General features: G+C 41.0%; 1 long non-coding RNA gene across 3 annotated transcripts in view; it reads left to right on the top strand.

The window, feature by feature from the left end:
- Window positions 1-524: 524 nt before the first annotated feature.
- LOC115070510 overlaps window positions 525-16,513 on the top strand; it is an 85,112-nt gene continuing 69,123 nt past the window's right edge. For 2 of the 3 annotated variants that reach the window (XR_003849665.1, XR_003849663.1), the window contains exon 1: window positions 525-719. This is a non-coding gene — a long non-coding RNA (uncharacterized LOC115070510). The remainder of the gene's footprint in view (window positions 720-16,513) is intronic. The other variant, XR_003849664.1, reaches the window with a different exon arrangement.

Raw genomic sequence — 16,513 nt, 5'->3', positions numbered from 1 at the left:
GCCAAGGATTTTAGTTGGCAGGGACCATTGCCAGTGGGAGGGTTTAACGTTCCTGGGGTTGGAGGGGACCATTGCCAATGGGAGGGTTTAACGTTCCTGGGGTTGGAGGGGACCATTGCCAATGGGAGGGTTTAACGTTCCTGGGGTTGGCAGGGACCATTGCCAGTGGGAGGGTGTAACGTTCCTGGGGTTGGAGGGGACCATTGCCAGTGGGAGGGTTTAACGTTCCTGGGGTTGGAGGGGACCATTGCCAATGGGAGGGTTTAACGTTCCTGGGGTTGTCAGGGACCATTGCCAGTGGGAGGGTTTAACGTTCCTGGGGTTGGAGGGGACCATTGCCAATGGGAGGGTTTAACGTTCCTGGGGTTGGTAAGGACCATTGCCAATGGGAGGGTTTAACATTCCTGGGGTTGGAGGGGACCATTGCCAATGGGAGGGTGTAACGTTCCTGGGATCCCAAGCTTCTGTAGGCAGTGAAATTCCTTTTCCTGGGGGATACTTTCTGAATAAGGGAGAAACAGACACTCATGTCTTTGCAATGATTCTGGTGCAGATTGTTCTGGACACAGGGGAATGGTCTAGGTGACCTTCAAGGGGTCTCGTACCTAATCTGTGATTCTGTAAGTAATGAGTTGACAGAAAATCACATTCTGTATCTGGTCGACCATCTGCTGTTTCTCTAATGCTGAATGATAAAGGCATGGTTATGTGGGAAGAAGGTGAGCTGTAATTAATTATCTATGGCATTGATGAATTTCTTGTAGGCAATTCCCCTGCTAATTCGGCAATATAGCTGCATCCATCCCTCCTCCCAGCATTGATGGTCTATTTATGGACTCTGCTCCATAATTAAATGTTTCATTTGCAAGAAAATGATTCCTAGGAACATCTAGGCTCTCTTTATGTGCCTGCAGTCAGCTCTTACAGACATTACATAAGAGATCTGTTCATGTTGCTGCTTTTAGCTTTCTGGATAATCTAATGTATTATATTTCCGGTGTATGTAAATTGCTAAATGTAATATTCGTCAGTATGCCTGCTGACTGAAGCCAAATGTATTGTGGGCATAATTTTAATTATTTATATGCTATGAAAATGGAAGAGATCAGAATTACAGAAACAGGGTTCTAAGAACCCCTTCTAGTTTTCTTTTGGGCAACAGTTTAATCAGATTAAAACTGTAATTATTTCTCAACTCTTGCTTAATACTCGTTCTGGTCATCTTTTGTCAGCATGTGGCTGTGCCCCATGAAGGCACTTAATGCCAACCCAGAATGCTCGCCTCATTAGAAAAGAGCACATATTAGATGGCAGGGTTCAAGGCAGGAACACCCTGGGAAAGCTCCAAGCTCCCTTCTCAGCCCTGCCCTTTGTTCTTAATGTTGGTCACTGGAAGCTTCTGAGCACTTTCTTATGAATCAACATGGTGGTAGGCAAGCAGGTAAAGCCCTGAAGCAGAGCTGGCAAGGGACAAAGAAAAGGCACATGTTGTGTGACTTCTAAGTACAGCAGCCTGAAAAGACAATAAAACAGCTAGTTTTATTAACTAGCTAGGGACGTGGAAACTAGTTCAAGATAAAATGAAATGTGGGTACGTACTATTCAAGCCCTGTGCACTCCCACTGAAATGGTGGTTTTATGACATTGTGACATGGTAGCGGGCTTGAAGTCTGGGGTCAAGGCTTTGGTTCTAAGACTTCCTCTAATAATTTAGTTGGATCATCATGGGCAGAACATTTACATTAAGCCTCGGTTTTCTCATCCATTACATAGGGCACATACTGATGTTGCTTGATTGAAATGTTGTGGAAATGGAAGGAAATGGTGCTGGTGCATATGACATGAGTCATAAATGAAAAGAAAGACAGAATTGGGTGCTTTTGCTTTCTCAGCAGCCCTTTCCTGACACATAAGCTACAATGACCAACCAGTGAACTATTTTTTTTTTTAAATAATGGGAAGAAAAAGTATTTTCTGTGATAATCTGGTTGCTCTGGGAAGACAGCAGAACTCCCTGAAAACTGGCCTTTTCTCTGAGAATACATAAAGGGATATATGGGATTACATAAGACAAGCTTCCTGGGCCAGTCCAGATCAGCACCTAGCAGCGATCTACGATAAAGAACCAGCTTTAAAATTCCGATCTTTCCTGGACTGGTGTTTTAGTAAAATATAATAGCATGTATTATTAAAAACATGAAATAGGGGCTGGACAGATGGCTCAGTGGTTAAGAGCACTTGCTGTTCTTGCAGAGGGCCTGGGTTTGGTTCTTAGCACCCACATGGCCACTTACAACCGTCTGTAACTCCAGTTCAGGGGATCCAATACCCTCTTCTTCTGGCCTCCACAGGCACAAGGGATACATGTGGTACACACATATACATGCAGACAAAACACTCATAAACATAAAAAGATAAATAATTAAAAACATGAAATAAAGAAAACATTACAAAGCACAAGTTTCATTTCTTATTTTATTATTTAGATTCAGTCACTCTAAAGCTTTAACATCTGTATTTATCTTGTCATGCTCTGGGAGCCAAAGTTTATGGATTTGGCACCACTCTACAGATCTCCATTTTAAGAAACATGGTTGCAGGTGGGGGGGGTATTTCAAATGAAAAGAGAGGTAAATTGATTCCTATAATAGAATTTGAGTTATGTGCTTTTGGAAGATGGGTTGTTAAATGGATGAAAAACTGAGAGAAGAATTTGTGTTATGTAAAACCCAAATGACCTGTTTTGATGCAGAGAGAGGAGGCCTAAGAAAAATGGCTATTAGACAAAGCACAAAGAGTAGAACAGTAGTAAAAACAATGGCCATTGACCGATTTAGCCCATTTCTTTTATTGGATTTTCTTAGTTCTTGAACCTCCAGTAAAGTCTCTTACCTACATGTTTGCAAGCTAGGCTGCTTAGGAATCAAGAAGTTTTCATGTCCTTCTTTTTGGGGAAGAACAGAAAACACAAATGTAGCCATGGGGATCTCTGAGGTGAGTAGGGAGCAGAAGCCAGCTCAGCAGAGGAATTTAAAGCCAGACCTAGGTAAGATAACATCAGCCTTCTCCAGAAGTGCAGTGCGTGTGTGTGTGTGTGTGTGTGTGTGCATGTGTGTGCACGTGCGTGCATGTGTGTGTGTATGTGTGCACGCACGTGTGTGTGTGTGTGTGTCTGGGGAGGGGTGGTGGGTCTTGATTTCCTATGTTGTATGGGATGGAAGTATTTGAGGTCGGAAGGCTAAGAGGCACCCAGGTTCTGTTATAATCTCAGATAGAAAAGCTGTCAGCCTACATTTTGCCACAGGCATCTTGTGTTCATTAAGTGGGAGGGGTAAGAGTGAGGTTGGGCTGTCTTGCAGAGGGGAGAATGTCTTTCCTTTGGTAGAGTCTGAGCTGTACAATTAATTGGAATCAGGGTAGAGTAATGTGTTGTGCTTATTTCATAGTCTCTAATGTGCTTTTTAAATAATGATTATTAGCTCTATTGAGTTTGTAGTATGGGGTTCAACAGTGTATACAAGTCATCTCAGAACTTTCTAGAACTTCTGCACTTAAATAGGTTTTTAATATCCTAGACTTCCTTTTACTAGTTGCAACTACAAAATTTAGTATGTGACTTCACCTGAGTTTCCATTTCTCATCTATAAAATGGAGAAATAAAACTAGATATTATATCAGAACGTTATTATAAAGATTAAAAAAATCATCTTTAAGACATGCTACTTGATATGATAAAAAAGCAAGGATGACCATAACGATGAGGACATTAATAACAACTAACATTGGAGAGTGCTTGTCTTGTGCCAAACACAAAGGCACTTTGCTTATATTATTTCCTTTAATGATGACAGTAACCCCATAAAGTAGCACTATTTTCATCACCCCCACTTTACACATAAGGAATTTGAGGCTTATAGACATAAAGTGTTGGTTCATGTCACATGGCCATTAATGATGAAGCTGGTCTGCTTAACTCTAGAGCACTTCTAAAAAAAAGATCTGGTTTATTATTTATTCATGTGTGTGTGTGTGTGTGTGTGTGTGTGTATGTGCATACTGATGCCCATGGAGGCCAGAATGTGTGAGATTGCTGGAGCTGGATTTACAGGCGGTTGTGAATCACCCAGTGTGAGCGTTGAGAATCAAAGTCCAGTCTTTGCAGAAGCAGAAAGTGCTCTAAACTACTGAGCTGTTGTTCCAGTCCCAGAACACTCTTAATTAGAGCAATATACTTGTCATTCAATAGATAATTATAATTGTTATTGTTATAAGTATTACAAATGAAGAAACTGAGCCCAGGTAGGTGAGTAATTTGGTCAAAGCAACACAGCCATAGGAAGAGCTGAAATTAAAAGTTACTGGCTTCCTCTGCATGGGCCCAGTTGGCTGTGTGGTTGGGAACTGGATGGTGCCCTCAGCCTGTCTAGGCTGAGTACACTAATAGCCATGTCTTCTATAAGCAACGCAGATGGGAAAGAGCAAGCTTTAAGACCTCTGACATCCCCTGGGAAAGCCAGAATCTCTACAGTGAGTCTGAGTTATGAGGTTAAAAAGCAGGCTTGTTGGAGCCCAGAATCCATCCACACCCTGTGTTGATTTACATGGGAACATTTCTACACTGTTGGCATTCAAAGAGGGAAATAGCAAATTTTGGGTGTTTGCTTGTTTCCGTCAGTAATTTCAGCTAGGAGGAGAGGAGGCTGGTTAATTATACAGCAGATCATTAAAGTGTAATATTCCTTTGAAGTCCAAAGGGGCAAGTGGAGAACTGTTTGGCAACACTGGTGGTGCACTTGGCGTTCTCCAACCCATTCCTTTGATGCAACTGGACTATGTCTACTCAAGAGTTCTACCTTTCAGCACAGTTGAGCAAAATTTCAAGTTGGGCTTGTGGGATTGTGAGAACTGTAGGAATATATTACTATTAAAGAATCCTTCAGGAAAAAAAGGCCCAGGCTGGGCTAGGCCCATATTCTGTCCCCAGGGTCCAGGCAGTTGCTACCTTCAAAGCAGTGAGCCAAACCAATCCGGGGAGACTGGTGGCCATGGTTGGCTGAGAGTCCTGTGGCTATCAATGCCTCTGCCTCAGGAAGACATTGCTGGCCAAGGAAAATTCTTATTAAACTTGGTCTTTGTAGCACCAGTAGATTTAGTGTTTCTAAAGATTTAATGTTTCTTTTTAAACAGAGCACAGAGTACTTGGAAAGCAACTTAGTTATTGCCAAGAAGTTACCCTAATTTAACAAGATATTCATTTTAGCTTTTGGCACCTAAAAGGTGCTCAATAAATGTCTATTCAAGTTCAATCATCTTGTGGTTTCAAAATTTTTGGAAATCATCCACTAGACTGCTTAGCGCTTGGCTGAGGCAAAGTGTTGAAATAGTGGGTTGCTTAAGACTGATTATTTTAAATTAAACAAATAGTAAACATTTATAGGTCAGGCAGGAGAACGATGTACAGCTGAGTTGGTAGGAAGCAGAGGAGGATCTTCTCCAATGGGAAGATGGCTGAACCTGCTGAGGCAGCTGTGAGGTCAGCACAGCCTGTGGAGAGGTTTGGGGGAGACTGAGTGAGACTTTGAAGGGTGTGGAGCACAGTGGAGAGTTTTAGATCATGTGAATGATAAAGCTTCAAATCACTAGATTCTCCTAGCAAATGGGCAATGTACTTGAATTTCTAGTATAAATTGTCAAATTGCATTTTTTCTTTTTTGCTATATTTTTGTGTCAAACCCAGGACCTTGCATATGCTAACCAGTCACTCTACCATGGAGTTACATCCCTAGCCAACAAAATAAAGTTTTGTAATAAGTCCAAAAATCAATTCTCATACTAATATATTCCAAGTCTATGTCAAAGATTTTTTGAAAAACTCACTAATTATGGGAGAAAATAAAATCATGAGCTGGTTCAAAGAATTTCAGCAATGAAAAAAAACATATGTAGTGACTAGACAGAGGGAGGCTGATGAGTACACGAGTGTGTATCTGGCTCATGTTCTACAGGACAACGAAGGTAGTAAAATTTGTGCAGCTATCTTTTTTCTTTTTAGAGCATTTTTTACTTATTCTTTGACAATTCCATACATGAATACAATGCATCTTGAGTGTATCCACACTCAACTCCCCTTTCCAGTCATATCCCAACATGTCCCCTTTCCACATTAATGTCGTCATCTTCTTTTTCTGTAATCTTCTGAGTCCAGCTAGTGCTGTGTGAAAACACATGAGTGTGGGACAATCCACTGAACCATGGGAATCTACCAATGGCCCCACTTCCAGAGGAAAATGGCTGCTCCTTCACACCAGCTATTAACTGCCAGGAGCTCTTTGTCTAGGGGTGGGGTTCTCGTAAATCTTTCCCCCATTCATGCTGAAATGTTGGCTGGCTTGATCCTGTGCAAGTGCTGTGTGGGTAGCCATAGCTTCTGTGAATTCATGTGGGCAGTGAACACACCATTCCCAAAGACAGGATTTTGCAGCATCCTCCCTATCCTCTGGCTCTTACTGTCCTCCCTTCTACGATGTTCCTGGAGCTCTGGGGAGATTAATCTAGCTGTCCCATTTAGGACTGAATACTCAACAGTCACTTATTCTCAGCACTTTGACCAGACTGAGTCTACAATAACTGCTGCCAACTGCAAGGAAAAGCTATGACTAAGACTGAGAACAGCGCTCATCAATGGGCATCAACAAGTACTTAGAAGGCAGCTTGACAACATGCCCATTTAGCAGAACAACAGTAGTAGGTTTTGCCCTATGGCCAGTGAGCACCTATGGATTTTTGAACAAGTTTACAGGACTAGACATAAAGTTGTTCCAATGGAGCGGGCCTGAAAGCCAGTCAGAAAATGACTGACTAACCCATAACAGTCATGCCACTATTATGCCAGTGGAGACAGCTTGCTTGGCCGGTTGGTACTGTAGCTTACAGAGTCCATTGCTGGGTCCATTGGTACTGATGACTTTTCTTTCCCAGTTAGGTATTCAATACCTTCCAGCACTATACAAACTAAGCAGCAGAGAGGACGTCTCCAGGTCAGTTCCTGTAACCAAAAGTGTGTGGTATATTCAGCGATAGGATCTTATGTAGTTATGATAAGCAACCAAGAGTAAGGGCAATGGCCTGCACTGTTTTGGGGGTCTCTGGGGCCTCCCAGACAAATACTAGCAAAGATGTGTTTTTCCTGGCACTGAGATTTTCATTTAATAACTCATATCTTCTGGGGATAAATATTGCACACTCATGCACGGTACCTCCATTAAAACTCTTTTTCCTTTCTCTTTAAAAAACTTATGTATTTTAACTAGCTTACAAATTAGTGAGTAGAGCCCATTTGCAGTTGGTTAATTTTAAATGTTAACTCAAATTCTAATAAATCTGGGCCTGAATCGATAATAACCAATAAATTGAGTGCTTCTCTATAGAAAATTAGGTGCTCTCAAGGCAAGCTTTTATTTTATAATGAAGGATGTGATTGTCTAAAGCTTTAGCAGAAATGATGTGATGTGTCCCAGGATTAGTAATGATGTGATGTGTCCCAGGATTAGGAACGATGTGATGTGTCCCAGGATTAGGAATGATGTGATATGTCCCAGGATTAGTAATGATGTGATGTGTCCCAGGATTAGGAATGATGTGATATGTCCCAGGATTAGGAATGATATGATGTGCCCCAGGATTAGCAAGATAACAGTGACAGGAGCAAGAGGCTGTAAAGACCAGTTTACATTTAGACAACATGAATACTGAGTATGAGTAAGCTAAAACATGGCTGACATTGGCATCTAGGAGGCTACAAGTCAGCAAAAAATGGCTGGCACAGGGACCCCAAAAAGTAAACAGTGATATAATCTGTTGCATAACTGTTTTGGGCAGAGTGCTACTTCTGTGTGGTTCTGTATAAATATGGCCTTGGGATCAGAACCTTTTGCCTTTGCCAGCCTGCATGTGGGTGTCTGTTTTTAGGCCTGTGTGCCTACCTCTGTGCAGCCTGTGTGCTGCTCTACATGTCTGTCTGTACCTGCCTGAGTATTGCCTATGTGTGCTGGCATGTGTGGGCGCTTGCTTGCTGGTGACTGCTTGCCTAGCAGCCCGTGTGCTGGTGAATAAAGTATGTCTTATCTTCCTGAAGCTTCTCTCAAGCTCTTCAACTTCCTGACCTCCTGTGACCCTCCTCCTTTCTTGACATTGGAGCATGGACCTTACAGATGGGAAAGACTGAGTAGACACCAGAGAGAATGGAGAAAGAACTCTGCTTAGAAGGTTACAGTAATACTTCAGATAGAGATGATGTGGACTTAGAAGAGTGATGGGTTTAGAGAGAAGGAGGCTGACACGAAGATCATATTAAGATGAATTTATTTCATGTGGGCTGGGAGGAAGAGTTCATTGAGCATCTATGGGGCATCAGCTCTGACTCACATCCTATGACAGACACTAGCAACAAAAAGCTGAGTAAGGAATCAGTGTTGTCACTCCAGGACCTTACAGATACCCAAAGTATCCTTCATTCCACAAGGAAAGGTCATTGACCAAAACACACAAAAGATGGAGGGCTCAGGGTTACATCAGGGAAAGATTCCCTGAGATATCATCAAGGATCAGTAGACATCACAGGGTCCAGAAAGAGGTTGAAGCTAGGTGCTCCAATGTTGGGTGTAGCTGGGCAACTGCAACTCCAGAGTCTGCTTTTGTTCAGATTCTTATTTAACAGGCCTGTGTGTAATCTGGTCTTAGTCAAGTTTTAAATTTCCCCAGGTAGTTGTAATGTACAAAACAGAGAATGGATGTAGTAGCAGAAATGACAGACAGCATCATGAACAAAGAAGTGTCAGGTGGCCTGGGATGTGCTGGCAGGGACAGTGTTCCATCAAAGCTACTGTTATGATGTGAGAAAGGCGGGAGGAGTGGCTGGCTGGTCAATGCTGGTGGCCTCAATAAAGAGCTTTGTCCGAGAAGCTGAGATCATACCACTAGGGACATTTCTACACTAGAGAAATTGAAGAGTGTCTGTCATTAAGGACATGAAATAAGGCTAGAGAATTTGAATAGTCTAGTGCTAGCCTTGAATTTGGGGTGTGATCTCAGTTTCCTTATATATATAGCAAAAGATAGAACTTGATACATTTTCTGTTTTCTGAATGTTCTTTCAAAATTCATGTTTTGAATTCAGTGTGTTAGCATCAAAGAAAGTCTTTGGGAGGCGATTAGGATATGAAAACTCTTCTCTTCATCAATAAAATTACAGATGGGCCATGATTTACAAGAGGTTGCATCTAGACAAATCTATTATAAATTTAAAATAAAGTAAAACAGCCCAAATGTCCCTCAGTTGATGAATGGATAATGAAAATGTGACATATATTCATGATGGAGTCAAGAATGTAAGAACTAGAGGAAGAGACCTGCTGCTAGTTAATGTATTTGGGAGTCTACACCAGTGAAGCCTCCACAGCATAGCAGTTTAACAAGGTCTGTATAATGGCAAAACCAGTTGACATGCCCAGGTAAATGGAGGAAATTTCACAGTGTCCCACCTCAAGATGAGGAGCTCCAGGGAACCCATGGATGCTGAGGGAAGGGGAATCAGTTTTCTCCAGAGACTAGCTGCCTGAGCAGTTATCTAATCCCAAGTGGGCAACTAGGGTTTTTTATCATATAAATGTATGTATATATAAGAATAATAATCAAAGAAGAGGAGAAGAAATTGTGAGGAAGCCATGGGAGGAGTTGAAGGGGACTGGGAGGGGTGGGAATAATCCAAATGAAATACTCATGTATGAAGCTCTACAAAATTTAAAAAATTGAAGTAATTGAACGTGCCTAACCTACCAAGCACCTAACCTATAGCTTAGCAGCACATTGCACTATAGAGTATTGGCTATCTACCCTTACGATTTCATGCTCATGATCTCTGTGCAGGTGTCTAGCATCATGAGAGAGTTCTCATAGTCTAAAACATATCAGAACCCAAAATTCAAAGTATGGTTTATACTAAATGAATATTGCTTTCACATCATCATAAAATTAAAACAGTAAGGTGATTTAAGGTTGTGTGTAGTAAACTTTTAAAACAGCCTCAAGGAAGCCCCTCGTAGTATATGAAGACACATAGGCATCACGGTGGGGATCAGGTACTCGCCAGACACCAAAGCTGCCGTGCTTTGATTTTGGACTTCAAAACCTCCAGAACAGTGAATAATACATTCGTACTGTTTATAAAGTACCCAGTCAATGGTATTTTGGTATAGGAGCCCAAGTGGACTAAGATGATATCTAAATCTCTTTTAGTTTAAGAACTGCAGTTATGGCATGGGCTTTGGTGATATTCAACTGTAACGTTAGTGCTGAATGGGCAGGAAGATCATAACTTTGAAGCCAGATAGGACTATGTAATGAAACCTTATCTTTAAAGAGGTAGAGGGAAGGAGAGAGAGAGAGAGAGAGAGAGAGAGAGAGAGAGAGAGAGAGAGAGCATTCGTGATCTTTGGTTCAAAGTGCCTACTCATGTCCTTTGTCCCATGGTGTTTTCTGGTGATTTGGAATGACCTTCAGGCACATGCAAAGTTTTCACTTATATTTAGGTTTGTCTCTGGACTCTCTACTCTGTTCTATTTACTTGCTTACCTGTCCACATATTAACATTATACTGTTTATATAGATTTATGGTATATTTTAATGTCTGGTAAGACTAAGTCATTCTCAGTTACTTTTCATATTTGGAATTATGTTCATTTTTCCAGATTGACTTTAATAAACATTATTAGTATTTTTCATAATTAAAATTAGATTACTAGGTAAATTAGGTCTGGCATCCTTATTTTTAAAAATATTTTATTTTTATTTTTTTGTGTATGAGTATATTGTCTGCATGCATGTAAGTATACCTGTGTTGTGCAACGCCTGTGTAGGTCAGAAGGAGGCATTGAATCCCCTGGAACTGGAGTTATGGACAGTTGTTAGCCACCATGTGGGTGCTGGGAATCAAACCCGGGTCCTCTGAAAGAGCAGTAAGTGCTCTTAACCACTGAGCCATCTCTCCAGTCCCCTGGAATCCTTATGCTAAGAGGTTTTTTTGTTAACAAAAGATTTCTCAAAATGTATTCAATTGTTTTATCATCCAATAGCATTTGAGATTTACTTATAAGGTTTTAAACATTTTTCTGATTTGTTACATATTTTTGTTTCTGCTTCTGGAAAGGGATTTTTTTGCTTTCATATATTTTGCTTATGTGGAAACTTGACTTTTTATATTCTAAAAGAATATAATAAAGAATATGCAGAAAAAGAGAAAGGGTATTGAAAAGAATTAGGAAACGGCAGTAAAAGCTAAAGGAAGGACAGGTTTCACAGAGGAGGAGGGTGACACGGTCAAGTGGAGTCAGAGGGAAGTGGGAGGCCACGGAGCCTGGTTTAGAAGCTGTCTGAAGAGTATGCAGATGAACAGGAAACACAAGAACGTGTGGGGTCATGTGGGAGATGATTGCAGTTTCATCCACAGTAGGTAAGCTAACTCTAAGTTGGCGTGCGAGGCAAACGGAAGTAGGTGAGCTTTCTCTAATGCTATAGAGAGAGGAAAAATGGAAGATGGATTTGCTTTTCCTGGGAAGTGAGAACAGGAGAGCAGCAAACAGTTGTACATTTTTTTTTCCAAATCTCATTTTGGTTGAAAATTTCTTGACGTGGCACTACGGTAACCCACATGGCCCTAACTCCCCAACTTGGCTGTAGTCTCGTCTCCCACTTTAAACCCCAGTTCAGCAGCCTCGCTGCCAGCCCAGCCTCTCGCTTTAGCACTACGGGTACTTGGGTTGGCTGGGATGTTAGAGTAGGGTAAAGGGTTAGAGATACCATTTCATTTCTGAAAACGACATTTTCTATGACTAGGCTCTGAGGATAAGCCAGGGAATTGCCAAAAAAAAAAGAAAAGAAACCCAACTGCTCGAGCTGTAGGTTCCAAGCTGTTCTGCTTTGAACAACTGAGGAGTTTTTTATGGACACTTACAGTTGATTGTCCTTTAGTTCAGAACTGAAGAATAAAGATAGAATTTACACGTGCTTAGTGGAAGGGGTTTTGAAATAATGAAACTGACTTTCAAATTTTAGAGGATCATTTACCAGATTACTCACTGAACTAAAGAACACTCAGTTAAATTTAGATTTCAGATAAGCCAGTAGCTAAAAGTTATTCATATTTTTATTTGCTGATTCTGACAACATGATTCTTATCTTTCTAAGACAACACATGAGTAATTCTCCATTGCACTTCATTAGTTACCTATATGGGGATAGGCCTTAGGAAAGAAAGTGTTCTTGGGACTTGCACTAAGCTCCTAGGTGTGAACGAGATTCTCTTTTCTCTGCCTCTTCTGGGAACTAGGCTTCTAGGCTTCTTCCACACATCTGTCCTCTATATTCATCTCCGCCAGGATAAGTATTAATCCAAGATGTTTGTGTGCTCTCTAGTTTTGTTTGGAGGATGTTTCCTCTTTGTAGTCTCTCCTATTGCTGTATCTGCTTGGTTTTTCTCTCCCAACATGCCCTTCAGTCATATCACTCATTTGAGGTCTGCCAATCATACCTCCCCACCTGTAGAACTTAGCCAGAATTTATATAGCCTGGGATTTTCCACTATGTAATTTTCCCTAGGTCAGTCGTCCCTGTGAGTCTTGTTCCTTGGGTTCCTGAGAGCTAGTCTTTCATATTTCTTCACAGCTCCTCAAGATACACTTGCTGGGCAGTAGTAACTGCAGAGTGATAACTAGTCAAAATTCTGAGAATTAGCGACGATGAATACTCAGTCATAAATGGGATGCGTATATTCCTGCTCCAAAGCTTAGGGAGCATAGGGGGAGATAGAGTAGAAGGAATGTGGTCAGCACATGGGGAGAAGTGCTGTGAGACACTGTCTTCTGGGCATGATGTGGCCGCTGTACTCTTGAACTCACAGCAGCTGTCCAGCTGCACAAGATCTGCACAGGACTGGGCCTGCCAACACTTTCCAGAGGGTATCTTAAGGCCTGACACTTCCCTGAGGATTTATAAGTAGTTAATGGTTGGTGGGAGAGAGAGAGAGACAGAGAGAGAGAGACAGAGAGAGAGAGAGAGGAGAGAGAGAGAGAGAGAGAGAGAGAGAGAGAGAGAGAGAGAGAGAGAGAGAGAGAGAGGTTTCCTTCAGTGTGTACAGCGTCTGGTAAAGTGCCCACTGGTAAATAAACCCTTATCCATGTTTCAGTAAGCAACTCTACTGAAACTCACTGGGACACACACACACACACACACACACACACACACACACACACATACACACACACACAAAGATCTGAAAGTAGAAGGGAGCTAGTAGGGAAGATGGAGGGGATCAGCAAGAGGTGGAAGGAGCAACTCACGGAAGGGGAATGTGATCAAAATTCATTATATACATGCATGAAATGCCAAACTGAACCCATTATTGCATATAGTTAATATATGCTAATTAAAATGTTACAGATGCTATGTACAGAGAGATGAGACACTGAGGCATCTCTTTTCTCCAGGAAACAGTTTATTCCCATTAGCATCGGCTCTGTTGGTTCATACCCAAAAGATAGAGCCATGAACAAAGACCCAGCCTTTTATAGCCTCTGTTTCTCCCCTTTACAGTTCAGTTTGTCTCCCGTGTATGGTGACTCACATACTTGGACTGGACGCCTGTGCTGTAATGTTGTGACAGGCAGAACTGTGTACCTGCACTCAGGCACAGACCATGCTGCATTCCCTTTTCTTTGTTCTGGGGGGTTCCTACCATATCTCCCCTTTGATGCTTGGAACCCCCTTAGGGTTAAAGAGCATCATCATCAAAGAGCATCATTAGTTCAGGAGTTGTGGATGAGAAGCATATAGTTTTAAAATGTTTTTGATAAAGGGCATTAATTCATTAAAAAATTTAACTTTGTCTGACCTCTCTGTTCTCCATATACTTATTAATAATATATTATGATAAGATGTAGGAATTTCCCCAGCTTTGTTGTTTTAATTAATCAACCATTGAATGCATGGGCTTACACATTCAGTTATAATTATGACTCTTAAGACTGCAACAAATGGACTTCCTTTTTATTTTTAAACTATGGTTTCATAAGATTAGAGAAAGGTTCATTTATTCCTGAAGTTTTGGCTAACTCATTGGATAAAGTAGTTCCTGAAGAGCCTTTGTGATTGTTTCATTAGGAACTGCATTATTCGGAATAGGAGTGCAACATCTTCCATCCAAATATAGTATCTTTTTTTTTCTTTTTAAAAAACATTTTACAAAAACTTTATTGAGAATTTCATACATGCATATAAGGTATTTTGATCAAATCCATGGCCACTCCTTCCCCTCCAACATTGCCCCCTCTGAAGAGGTAACCCTAAAATCTTTAGTTACAAACTCCTAAATAACTTTGACATTTTCGGCCTTTCGGACAGAGTTATGTTGCTAACAGGCCCAAGGACATAAAATTGACTTTTAGCCAAGAAACTGCCTACATTTCTTTGGGGTCTTTTTACCCAGACTAGCCAATTCCTACCTCCTACTTTTATCACCCCATCCTCTGAAGGGGTTACCCAAATTGCCAGTAGGGAATAGGGACACAGACTGCTCTGGCTTCTTCCATGCTGAACAGGGACACAGGGTGAGGCTATTGGAGTACCCTTCAGTGGGTCTATCTAAAAGACTCCCAAATTGCATAACTCTTGTGTCTAAGGGGAAAAGAAAATCCTTGAATCATGAATAGGGGATATGAAGGAGAAGTAAAAGCAAGAGTAATTAGCATTACAAGTTCTAGACAGGGAATTAGAAAAAAGTCAGAACAGGGCAATTTTCAAATGTTCATATGAGAGTCCATTGGAGTTTCTGACAAGGGCTTCCAAAAGCATCCTTCTATCGGGTTCTTTTGTCTTCCAAGCCTGGACTAGATCACTAGGAAGAGTGGCTGGATACTTAGGTGATGGTCTAGTGACCCTGCTTGGCACTCCTTTAATGAATGAGCACAACCATCTACAAGCCCAATTGTGACTATGTTTAGCGATCAGGCTCAGCTGAAGTTATGATGATGCTGTCCCTTATGCTTGCATCATCTTATTAAAAGGACCTGGAATTTAAAAGGATTTGATGCCAGGAGCCACATATGAGGGAGAACATATGTCATTTGTTTTTCTGAGCCTGTGTTACTTCACTTAGTATAACAGTTTCTAGATCCATCCATTTACCTGCAAATTTCATTATTTCATCTTTACTGCTGAATAGAACTTCATTGTGTAAATATAGCACATTTTTGTTAACCACTCATCAATTGAGGGACACTTAAGTTGCTTCTATTGCTTAGCTATTGTGTAAAGAGCAGCAACAAACATGGTTGTACAAGTGTTTCTACAATAGGATGAATCCTTTGGGTATATGCCAAGGAGTGGTATAACCGGGTCATATGGTAGGTTCATTTTTAGTATTTTAAGAGTTCTCCACACTGTTTTCCATAGAGCCTGCATGAGTTTGCAGTGAATGAGCGTTCCTCTTTCTCCACATCCTCGCCAGCATTTGGTATCATTTGTTCTCTTGATCCTAGCCAGTCTGATTGGAGTAAGGTGATACCTTAGGATGATTTTAATTTGCATTTCCCTAATTACTAACTATGTTGAACACTTTTTGAGATGTTTCTTAGCCATCTTTATTTCTTCCTTGGAGAACTCTCTGTTTAGATCTTTAGCCCATATTTTAATTGGGTCATTTGGTTTCTCGCTTTGTTTTTTGAGTTCTTTGTATGGTCTGGATGTTAAACCTCTGTTAGATGTGTCTCTGGTGAAGATTTCCCATTCTATGGGTTTTCTCTTCACTTTCTTGATTGTTTCTTTTGCCGTACAGAAGCTTTTTAGTATAATGACGTCCCGCTTGTTGATTGTCGACCTTAATTCCTGAGCAACTGCTGTCTGATTTAAGAAATCCTTTCCTACACCTATATCCTGTAAGTTACTGCTGATATTTTCTTCTAATAGTTTCAGGATTTCCAGTTTCACATTGAGATCTTTGATCCATTTGGAGTTGACTTTTGTGCAAGGAGAAAAATAAGGATCTAGTTTCATTCTTCTACAGGTGGAGATCCAGTTTTGCCAGCACCATTTGTTGAAGATGCTGTCTTTCCTCCATTGTGTGTTCTTGGCACCTTTGTAAAATATCAAGTGGCTGAAATTGCATGTACTCAGTTATGGATCTTCAATGATGTTCCATTGATCTATGTGTCTGTTTTTGTGCCAGTACCATGCTGTTTTATGACTATGACTCTGTAGTATACTTTGAGATGTGGTGTAGTAATCCCCTTAGCGTTGCTCTTTGTGCTCACGGTTGCTTTGGCTATCCATGGTCTTTTGTGCCTCCATATGAATTTAAGGATGGATTTTTCTAATTCTGTGAAGTATGTCATGGGGATTTTGATTGGGATTGCACTGAATTTACAGATTGCTTTTGGTAGGATGGTCATTTTCACAATATTAATTC

Source organism: Nannospalax galili, unplaced genomic scaffold (genome assembly GCF_000622305.1).
Source record: "Nannospalax galili isolate Female #2095 unplaced genomic scaffold, S.galili_v1.0 scaffold576, whole genome shotgun sequence".
Lineage (NCBI taxonomy): Eukaryota > Metazoa > Chordata > Mammalia > Rodentia > Spalacidae > Nannospalax > Nannospalax galili.
This window is presented reverse-complemented; position numbering and strand designations above follow the sequence as displayed.